The sequence below is a fragment of the Helianthus annuus genome, chromosome 6, assembly GCF_002127325.2.
Source record: "Helianthus annuus cultivar XRQ/B chromosome 6, HanXRQr2.0-SUNRISE, whole genome shotgun sequence".
In the NCBI taxonomy this organism is placed as follows: Eukaryota; Viridiplantae; Streptophyta; class Magnoliopsida; order Asterales; family Asteraceae; genus Helianthus; species Helianthus annuus.
Window position 1 is genome coordinate 104253162 of NC_035438.2, and position 11832 is coordinate 104264993.

Genomic DNA, 11832 nt, shown 5'->3' on the forward strand with positions numbered 1-11832 from the left:
TTTCTAGCGTTATATACAACATTCTTATCAAGTAATCTTCCACCACAACTATAATTGTGGTGGACGTAATGAGATGATCTATATAATCCGAGTTTTTCTCGTCCGATTGCTAATTTACGGCAAAGACTCATATAGAGTTATTTGACCGAAAGTTTACATCTTTCGCTTCTTGCACTTATTTCAATTATTTATTTGATCATAAAACTCGTTTCAAAACTACCTTTAAAGGTTGTTTATTCGAATTAGCCAACTAGGGCGTTCTAGTTAATTTTAGTCATTCTTTTACGACGAAGGACTATTAGTGCTTGTTTGAACCCCAAATCCGACCTTTTAACCATATTCTTGTTTAGAAACCAATATGTTTCTAAAACACCTTAATCATAACTCAACTTATTCGGTTTACCTAAAAGATAACCGGATATCTTATTTTAACCTCGTCTAACTATTATAAAACTCCAAGCTCTACATGATGAGTTGTATTATTATACATACCTGGCTCGGATCAATATATTGACCTGTTTCAATACATTTCCTTAGTGGCTGCTAAGCGATAGCGATGTAAGCATCCATGTGCTATTTATTTCCTAAAATCATGCATCTTGACAACCCATTAGTCGATATCGTCAAAGGGTAATAATTTCACCTTTTGACCCGTTTGGCCGAATTGACTGATTATATTAGCGAGATGATATTTATTACCACCTCGTAAATATATATATATGACTCGCTCCGATTTACACCGTGCGGTCACTTACTTAAAATTCCATTTCTTAACACTTTTTAGCCTACTATGGCTTACGTCATAAATTATCTTTTTTTTCGTAATACGACAAAAGGATATTATGAAATATATGACTCGTGTAAGATATACTTACCTCGTGTCCGAACTATGCTTTTTCCTTTCCTTCTTGATTCGTTTGACCTGCTCCCTCATCAAGCTTCCACCTAGCTTGTTACGCGTCAAACTATCATCATTGTTTTCAAGGTGGTTAGTTTAATCACAATTTAATACGATTATTCCACCTTACGCATTTCATACCAAAGATTACCATTTATCGGATTATAGGTCAGTTTGACTTTTAAAAAGTCAAATGCCCATTAGTATACTAATTGCATATTCGAGTTTGTGACACTCTAGGTTTTTCCGAACGAACACCTTGTAATATTTCGTGTATATATAAATATTATTAAATGGAAACGTGACTTTTTACATGATATGTGTGTTGTGTATGTATATATATATATGTATGTGAGTCGAGACCACGACTCGAGACCATGACTCGCAACCACCCGGTTGCGAGTGGGCCACTCGGTCTCGAGTGGGCCTCTTGGGCCGTAACCGGTTTGGGCCGAAATCCCTTAGCCTACTTCGAACCTTGTATATAGATCCCCACTTTCCCCCACTTTCCCTCATTTGCTACACAAACATATCTACACACACACTCCTATTCTCTCTCAACTAGAAACCCCAAACAACAACACCATTTTCTTCCCCAACTTTCGGTTCAAGCTCAAGGATCTCGGACAAGGAATCTCGGTCAAGATCATCACTCGGACACTCCATCTTCTCGGTTCCCTTCTCTTTGTTTTCGGCTCCTTCTTCTTCTTCACAACCGGTTAGTGCTAATTATTATGTGCATAAGGATTTATGTTGTGTTGAATAAACTAAGAAATGCTTGGTTAGTAGTTTTATGCATGATTTTTATGAATGGTTGTGAAGATTGACTATATGTGTAAACCCTTAGGTTTGAATGCTTGGTGACATGTTTAAAATGACTAACAAATGGTAGTCTAAGAATGATTATGGCTAAACATACTATGCTTCATTGTTTCTTGCAAAATGATGATGTTAAACTTAGGATTTCGGATATATATTGTATGTTTCTTTATTCTTACATGTTGATCTTGACGAAATATGTGATTTTGGTCTAAAATGTATGGTTATGTTTGACATGAAAACCCTAGAAATTTATGAATATAGGATGAACTTGTTGAATGTGGTTTGAAGATTTCAAAAAGGGCAAAGTTTGATCTAAGTTTACTAATAGTCAGATTAGGCAAAGTGTTAGTGGAAACCTTATTGGTTGTTTCCTGATTTGGGCCTGATTGCATAGTACATATTGGACTGATGCATCTGCATCATCACGTGTACATGAAAGAGACAGCATTACGACTCGCAACCGCACCGTTGCGACTCGCAACCATGGCATGACAACTCGAGACCACGCAGTTGCGACTCGCAACCATGGCATGACAACTCGAGACCACGCAGTTGCGACTCGCAACCATAGCATGACAACTCGAAACCTCACGATTGCGACTCGAGACTACGACGGTTGCGACTCGCAACCACAGCGTGACAAGCCGAAACCACCTGGTTGCGACTCGAGACCATCTGGTTGCGACTGGGCTGTCCACTTTGGTTATTGGGCCATTATGTGTAATATGGGCTACCTGTTAACTGGACTACGTGCTACTGTTTGCTTGTGCAAAGTGTTAGGGCCGGCCCAATAACCCACTGTCTAATTTTATGCATGATACGTGCTAGTTGTTTGTAAGTATTGCGTGATTGCTTGTACAATAAACCTGACCTATACCGGTAACCATGTTAGGACGTGGTGACCAGCGTGTTTGACCAAGTAACCTAATCTGCCGAGCAACCCAAGGTGAGTTCACACACTAAAAGCATGCGTCCCGCGGAGGGACACGAACAAACTACCAACTTTGGGAAAATACTTTCGACCCATTACTCCGGGGGAAAACAGAATGGGTAATTACTATCTCCGGGGGAGATACGTTTGGATACTATTTATAAATCACAACTAGCCAGACTAAACGAAACTCTATCACTTTAAGTCCTTGCTTACAGTACCGATTAATCGCCGGGGGCGAACGGGTTATTAGTTGATAGCGCTATTAGGTTTGACAACCTCACACCGTGACCGGGGGAGATCGGGCGTGAACTAGTAGACCTTGCAACATGGTCAATGACGATAGACATTGACTCGGGGCACGAATATTTATATTCCGTCAACAGTTTCGGTATCTACAGTTTAGTGAGCTTACAGATGGGGTAGCTCCCCACAACGTGATTATAAATGCTTTATCTAAACAACTTAAGTTTTTGGTAAACTAAAACTGGACAACTAGTGAACTCACTCAGCATTATTGTTGACCCCTTATTGCATGCTTTGCAGGTAACCAGTGACTCAGGAGCTGCTGCTTGGGGATGTGTAGTGTTCGTCAAACCCGTGTATTGGGTGAATTATTTTGAACTCAGAACTATCTTTAAAACTACTTTGGTTATGCTTCCGCTGTTTTGTTAAACTAATTATCAAACTTAAACTCCGATGTTGTTAACTATTTTGGATATTAAATATTTCTACTATTAATTCAATGCTCAGTATAATTGGTGGCTGGATCCTGGTCAGTCACGCCCTCGAAGCGGGTGTTATCCGCAGGTGGATTTTGGGGGTGTGACAGATTGGTATCAGAGCCATTGGTTATAGTGAACTTGGTTTTAAAAAGGGGAGAATCTTTTTGAGAAAAACCAGACTATAACCTGTGACTCGCGACGACACTACACTCCAAGTGCAAGGCTCAACACTTTCGACCTCATAGCTCGGACCAGTGTTTACTTGTTTGCTTACTTTATGTTTCCTGTTTTGCTATACGTACTAGTGTGCCTAGTTAGATAGATACACCTCTCTCTTCTATCTCATTCTCGCTACATCACACTCATACTGTGTTTTCTGATTATGAAGACAATGAGTGGACGTGGAAGGGGAAACATCAACATGACTCAGGCTCAGTTCACTAACCTGCTCAACACAGTGGCTGCGGCTTTCGCAGCTCACCCTATAGGTAAGCTCGTTGTTTTAGGATGTTTAGATCCTACCGTCACAACGTCTTTTCGCCTCTAAACCTATACGCTTCGCTTCTCACGAACAGGTCAGCATGCACCTGCGCAACCACCCGTGTGTACTTTCAAAACCTTCATGGATTGCAAGCCTCTCCCTTTCAACGGCACTGAGGGTGCCATAGGTCTTCTACATTGGATTGAGAAAGTTGAAGCTGTCTTTGCTGTCTGTGAGTGTCCCCCTGCGAATTGGGTGAAGTTTGCTACTGCTACGCTTGAAGGAAACGCGCTTTCTTGGTGGAAGGCGCAAATTCAGATGTTTGGTTTGGAAACTGCTAATGCTACTGCGTGGGAGGATTTCAAGGACATGATTAAGGAGGAATACTGTCACCGGGATGACATCCACAAGCTTGAGAATGAGTACTATGCGCTTAAGATGGTTGGGTCAGAGATTGAAACCTACACCAAGTTGTCCAATGACTATGCTGCTCTTTGCCCAAACATGTCTCGACCTATGTATCGAAGAATCGAACTGTACATCAAGGGTTTGGCTCCAGAAATTCGAAGCCATGTAACTTCAGCCAACCACACTACCATTCAGCCGATCGTTCGACTTGCTCACAAACTCACTGATCAGGCCGTAGAAGAGGGCAGGTTGCCCAAAAGGATCAGTGCTACTGTCGGAACTTCTAGTGACAACAAGCGTAAGTGGGAAGGAAATCAAAGCAAGGATGCTAACCCCACTCAGGCCCCAGCACAGCAAAGGAAAACTGAAAATAACAAGGGCACTCAACAACAGGGTGGCTATCGCGGTAACCACCCCAAGTGCAACAAGTGCAATCGACACCACAGCGGGCCTTGTGGGAAAAGCCAGTGTCAGCGATGTAACAAAATGGGGCATGAGGCCAAGGACTGTAGGAGTCCACGTCCCGTGGGGCAGAACCAGCAGCAACATCATCACGGGAATGCCAAGGGTTGTTTCCAGTGTGGAGCTGAGGGGCACTACAAGAAGAATTGCCCTGAACTGAACCAGAACCGCAACAACAATCAGGGAGCTGGAAACAACGATCAGAACAACAATGCTGGGAATGGTGCTAGAGGAAGGGCTTTTGTGATTGGAGCTGGAGAAGCAAGGAATGACCCCAATGTCGTGGCGGGTAAGTTCCTACTCGATGATCGTTATGTTTCTGTATTATTTGATTCCGGTGCCGATGCTAGTTATGTGTCCCTACGTATTAGTAAGAAGCTTAAGCGTCCGCTTTCGTTACTAAGTTCTCCTCATATTGTCGAGTTAGCTAATGGTAGAAACATCGAGGCCTCACATGTTATCAAAGGCTGCAAACTAGAGTTGTCTGGTCAGACATTTAGTATCGATCTTTTCCCTGTTACTCTTGGAAGCTTCGACGTCGTTATTGGTATGGATTGGTTATCCAAGCATCGCGCTGAGATCCTCTGTCAAGAGAAAGCAGTTCGTATTCCCCGTCGTTCTGGCAAACTCCTCATTGTACAAGGTGGCAAAAGCGGAGAAATCTCCGGCGTTATCTCTTTCTTGAAGGCCCAGAAGTGTTTACGAAAAGGGCACACCGCTATCTTAGCACTCGTCACCAACACCCACGAAAAGGAAAAGAGGATTGAAGATTTTCCGGTAGTACGTGACTATCCCGAGGTATTTCCTGAGGAATTACCTGGACTCCCTCCCCACCGTCAGGTCGAATTCCAAATCGAGCTAGCTCCCGGAGCAGCGCCCATAGCTCGTGCGCCTTATCGACTAGCCCCCGCAGAATTGAAGGAACTCTCTACTCAACTACAGGAACTATTGGATAAAGGGTTTATTCGCCCTAGTTCATCACCCTGGGGAGCACCGGTACTCTTTGTTAAGAAGAAGGATGGCACGTTCCGAATGTGCATTGACTATCGTGAGCTGAACAAGGTTACCATCAAGAATCGTTACCCTCTCCCGCGAATCGACGACCTATTCGATCAGTTGCAAGGATCGAGCTACTATTCTAAGATTGACCTGCGATCAGGCTATCATCAGCTAAGGGTCCGTAATGAAGACATCTCCAAAACTGCATTCAGAACTCGTTATGGTCATTATGAATTCCTCGTTATGCCCTTTGGGATGACCAACGCGCCTGCGGTATTCATGGATCTCATGAACCGAGTATGCAAACCCTACCTCGACAAGTTTGTGATCGTGTTTATAGACGACATCCTGATCTACTCGAAAAGTCAGGAAGAGCATGAACAGCACCTGCGCCTTATCCTCGAACTCCTTCGCAATGAGCAATTGTATGCCAAGTTCTCGAAATGCGACTTCTGGCTTCGAGAAGTCCATTTCCTTGGGCACGTGGTTAACAAGGATGGAATCCACGTCGACCCTGCAAAGATCGACTCGATAAAGAACTGGCCTACACCTAGGACTCCCACTGAAGTTCGCCAATTCTTGGGATTGGCAGGTTACTACCGCAGATTCATTCAGGGATTCTCAAAGATTGCACAACCCCTCACTACGCTCACTCAGAAAGGCGTCACCTACAAGTGGAATGAAGCACAGGAATCTGCTTTTCAGAGACTTAAGGATAATCTCTGTAGTGCTCCTATTCTCTCGTTGCCTGAAGGCACTGACGACTTTGTGGTTTACTGCGATGCATCCATCCATGGGCTCGGTTGTGTGTTAATGCAACGCGACAAAGTTATTGCTTACGCCTCTCGACAACTCAAGACACACGAAAGGAACTACACTACGCATGACTTGGAACTAGGAGCAGTGATCTTTGCGCTTAAGATATGGAGACATTACCTGTACGGTACCAAGTGCACCATTTACACCGATCACAGGAGTCTCGAGCATATCTTCAAACAAAAGGAATTAAACATGCGACAACGTCGATGGGTCGAACTTCTGAATGATTATGAATGCGCCATCAAGTACCATCCGGGCAAGGCCAATGTCGTGGCAGACGCCCTCAGCCGAAAAGACACTACTCCCAAGCGCGTGCGAGCGTTACAACTCACCATCCAGTCTAACCTCCCTACCCAGATCCGAAATGCTCAGACCAAAGCTCTGAAACCAGAAAACATCAGGGCTGAGTCCCTGCGAGGATCGAGACAACGACTAGAACAAAAAGAAGACGGCGCCTACTATGTGGCAGGGCGCATTTGGGTCCCACTTTACGGAGATCTACGAGAACTGGTGATGGACGAAGCCCATAAGTCCCGTTATTCAGTACATCCTGGTTCAGATAAGATGTACCACGACTTAAGGACCACTTACTGGTGGCCTGGCATGAAAGCCCACATAGCAGCATACGTTAGCAAATGTTTGACCTGCGCAAGAGTCAAGACTGAGTATCAGAAACCAGCAGGCCTACTCCAGCAACCCGAAATCCCGAAGTGGAAATGGGAGCAAATTTCCATGGATTTTGTTACGGGGCTACCTAGATCTCAACGCGGGAATGATACTATTTGGGTGATAGTAGATCGATTGACTAAGTCCGCACACTTTCTGGCCATTAAGGAAACAGACAAGTTTTCTACCTTGGCGGAAATTTACTTAAAGGAAGTAGTTTCGAGGCACGGGGTGCCAACTTCTATTATTTCCGACCGAGACGCTCGTTTTACTTCCGAGTTGTGGCAAGCTATGCACAAATCCTTTGGCTCACGTTTGGACATGAGCACCGCTTACCACCCACAAACGGATGGGCAGTCTGAACGCACCATCCAAACCCTGGAAGACATGCTTAGAGCATGTGTGATCGATTTTGGCAAGAACTGGGAGAAGCATCTACCGCTGGTGGAATTCTCCTACAATAACAGCTACCACACTAGTATTCAGGCGGCACCTTTTGAGGCACTGTACGGTCGTAAATGCCGATCACCCCTTTGCTGGGCGGAGATAGGTGACAGTCAACTCACAGGCCCAGAACTGGTGGTAGATACAACGGAAAAGATTTCCCAGATCAGGCAACGCATGGCGGCAGCTCGTGACCGTCAGAAAAGCTACGCTGACAAGCGTAGGAAACCACTAGAATTCCAGGTCGGGGACCGGGTTCTACTTAAAGTCTCACCCTGGAAGGGTGTGGTCCGTTTCGGTAAACGAGGCAAGCTGAATCCGCGATATGTTGGACCATTCGAAATTACCGAGAAAATCGGTAAGGTTGCTTATAGATTGAACCTGCCTGCAGAGCTGAGTGCAGTGCACAATGTCTTTCACGTGTCTAATCTGAAGAAGTGCCTGTCAGATGAAACACTTATAATTCCTTTCAAGGAACTCACTATTGATGAACAGCTACACTTTACTGAGGAACCGATTGAGATCACGGATCGAGAGATCAAAACCCTCAAACGTAGCCAGATACCTCTCGTGCGAGTTCGTTGGAACTCACGGCGTGGCCCAGAGTTTACCTGGGAGCGGGAAGACCAGATGAAGTCTAAGTATCCCCAGTTGTTCCCAAACGAAACCCCCAGCACTGAAGCTACAACTGAATTTCGGGACGAAATTCCAAACTAACGGGGGGATGATGTGACACCCCGTTGAAACACGCTAGCTTGGCAGTGGCTGCCTTAACTTTCGGGACGAAAGTTCTTAAAACTTGGGGATAATGTGACACTCTAGGTTTTTCCGAACGAACACCTTGTAATATTTCGTGTATATATAAATATTATTAAATGGAAACGTGACTTTTTACATGATATGTGTGTTGTGTATGTATATATATATATGTATGTGAGTCGAGACCACGACTCGAGACCATGACTCGCAACCACCCGGTTGCGAGTGGGCCACTCGGTCTCGAGTGGGCCTCTTGGGCCGTAACCGGTTTGGGCCGAAATCCCTTAGCCTACTTCGAACCTTGTATATAGATCCCCACTTTCCCCCACTTTCCCTCATTTGCTACACAAACATATCTACACATACACTCCTATTCTCTCTCAACTAGAAACCCCAAACAACAACACCATTTTCTTCCCCAACTTTCGGTTCAAGCTCAAGGATCTCGGACAAGGAATCTCGGTCAAGATCATCACTCGGACACTCCATCTTCTCGGTTCCCTTCTCTTTGTTTTCGGCTCCTTCTTCTTCTTCACAACCGGTTAGTGCTAATTATTATGTGCATAAGGATTTATGTTGTGTTGAATAAACTAAGAAATGCTTGGTTAGTAGTTTTATGCATGATTTTTATGAATGGTTGTGAAGATTGACTATATGTGTAAACCCTTAGGTTTGAATGCTTGGTGACATGTTTAAAATGACTAACAAATGGTAGTCTAAGAATGATTATGGCTAAACATACTATGCTTCATTGTTTCTTGCAAAATGATGATGTTAAACTTAGGATTTCGGATATATATTGTATGTTTCTTTATTCTTACATGTTGATCTTGACGAAATATGTGATTTTGGTCTAAAATGTATGGTTATGTTTGACATGAAAACCCTAGAAATTTATGAATATAGGATGAACTTGTTGAATGTGGTTTGAAGATTTCAAAAAGGGCAAAGTTTGATCTAAGTTTACTAATAGTCAGATTAGGCAAAGTGTTAGTGGAAACCTTATTGGTTGTTTCCTGATTTGGGCCTGATTGCATAGTACATATTGGACTGATGCATCTGCATCATCACGTGTACATGAAAGAGACAGCATTACGACTCGCAACCGCACCGTTGCGACTCGCAACCATGGCATGACAACTCGAGACCACGCAGTTGCGACTCGCAACCATGGCATGACAACTCGAGACCACGCAGTTGCGACTCGCAACCATAGCATGACAACTCGAAACCTCACGATTGCGACTCGAGACTACGACGGTTGCGACTCGCAACCACAGCGTGACAAGCCGAAACCACCTGGTTGCGACTCGAGACCATCTGGTTGCGACTGGGCTGTCCACTTTGGTTATTGGGCCATTATGTGTAATATGGGCTACCTGTTAACTGGACTACGTGCTACTGTTTGCTTGTGCAAAGTGTTAGGGCCGGCCCAATAACCCACTGTCTAATTTTATGCATGATACGTGCTAGTTGTTTGTAAGTATTGCGTGATTGCTTGTACAATAAACCTGACCTATACCGGTAACCATGTTAGGACGTGGTGACCAGCGTGTTTGACCAAGTAACCTAATCTGCCGAGCAACCCAAGGTGAGTTCACACACTAAAAGCATGCGTCCCGCGGAGGGACACGAACAAACTACCAACTTTGGGAAAATACTTTCGACCCATTACTCCGGGGGAAAACAGAATGGGTAATTACTATCTCCGGGGGAGATACGTTTGGATACTATTTATAAATCACAACTAGCCAGACTAAACGAAACTCTATCACTTTAAGTCCTTGCTTACAGTACCGATTAATCGCCGGGGGCGAACGGGTTATTAGTTGATAGCGCTATTAGGTTTGACAACCTCACACCGTGACCGGGGGAGATCGGGCGTGAACTAGTAGACCTTGCAACATGGTCAATGACGATAGACATTGACTCGGGGCACGAATATTTATATTCCGTCAACAGTTTCGGTATCTACAGTTTAGTGAGCTTACAGATGGGGTAGCTCCCCACAACGTGATTATAAATGCTTTATCTAAACAACTTAAGTTTTTGGTAAACTAAAACTGGACAACTAGTGAACTCACTCAGCATTATTGTTGACCCCTTATTGCATGCTTTGCAGGTAACCAGTGACTCAGGAGCTGCTGCTTGGGGATGTGTAGTGTTCGTCAAACCCGTGTATTGGGTGAATTATTTTGAACTCAGAACTATCTTTAAAACTACTTTGGTTATGCTTCCGCTGTTTTGTTAAACTAATTATCAAACTTAAACTCCGATGTTGTTAACTATTTTGGATATTAAATATTTCTACTATTAATTCAATGCTCAGTATAATTGGTGGCTGGATCCTGGTCAGTCACGCCCTCGAAGCGGGTGTTATCCGCAGGTGGATTTTGGGGGTGTGACAGAGTTCATCAACTAGTTTTAGCATTCTTTAATTACCCGGTAGGCGTTATCTTTAGACCACCGTTTTAACCAAAGTTCTAACAACGTTCATCATATTTAGAACTCTTTTTAATCACATTTGTATAATAGCCAAAACATCACAATTAAGTGTTTTAACTACAAAATTCTAGTTTCGAGCCTTCTTTGAGGCATTTCATCAAACACCTTAAGGGCAGAATTTTTACATGTTTATTTATCATGTCTCTAGCTTATCTCTTAGCCCAAATTTCACATAAATCAACCGTCTTACAAAGTGGTTAACTTCTACAATTTCTGAATTCACTTCAAAATTGTCAATTTACACTAGACTAACAATCTATTTCCTAGTGTTCATCAAATTTAACATAACTCACTAATCACCTACAATGGTGATCATAATTTTCACTAAAAATTCACATGATTTCAGCTTGTGTTTGTCTAGGGTTTGTCCCTAAACACTATAGTAGTTCCTAAATCATCATAACATACACATGCAACTAGAATCTCAGATTATTCAAAATTCATGAGAATTTCAAGATGAAAGATTACTCAAAATTTTACATACCTTGTAATCCCCTTGTGATGAGGATCAGGAATCTATGTTTAGAATTCGATTTGGACTTGAATTGAACCTTCAATTTGCAAGATTTTTTGAGTTCTAGGGTTTTCACCCTCCTGGTCGCTCCTGGAGATCGATCCACACACTTAGTGTGTGTGGTGTGTTATTATTTTTTTTTATTAAATAAAACTTGTTTCCTTTTCCACGGTTTTGGTCCCTCAAGTTTAGATATTCATAAATGAAACTATAACTCATAGTTTATTATTTAATTACCCATTACTAACTAGGTTAATCTTACCTAGTTAACTTAGTGGGTTCCGGGAGTTAAAAACCCGTTGTATTTTAAGTCCCGTTGACTCGGGCTCTTATAAACTTAATTCTTAAATTATTTGATTCGCTTGTATTTAATTATTAGGATTTCTTATTTAAATCCAA

General features: G+C 43.0%; 1 long non-coding RNA gene across 2 annotated transcripts; it reads right to left on the reverse strand.

The window, feature by feature from the left end:
• Positions 1 to 276: 276 nt before the first annotated feature.
• LOC110864152 lies at positions 277 to 11509 on the reverse strand. 2 transcript variants are annotated; one of them, XR_002549675.2, is made up of 3 exons: positions 11404 to 11509; positions 876 to 965; positions 277 to 598 (listed from the first exon to the last, which is right to left on the reverse strand). It is a non-coding gene; the product is annotated as an uncharacterized LOC110864152 (long non-coding RNA). The 2 variants fall into 2 exon arrangements; XR_002549674.2 differs by having other exon boundaries at positions 498 to 584.
• Positions 11510 to 11832: the final 323 nt, after the last annotated feature.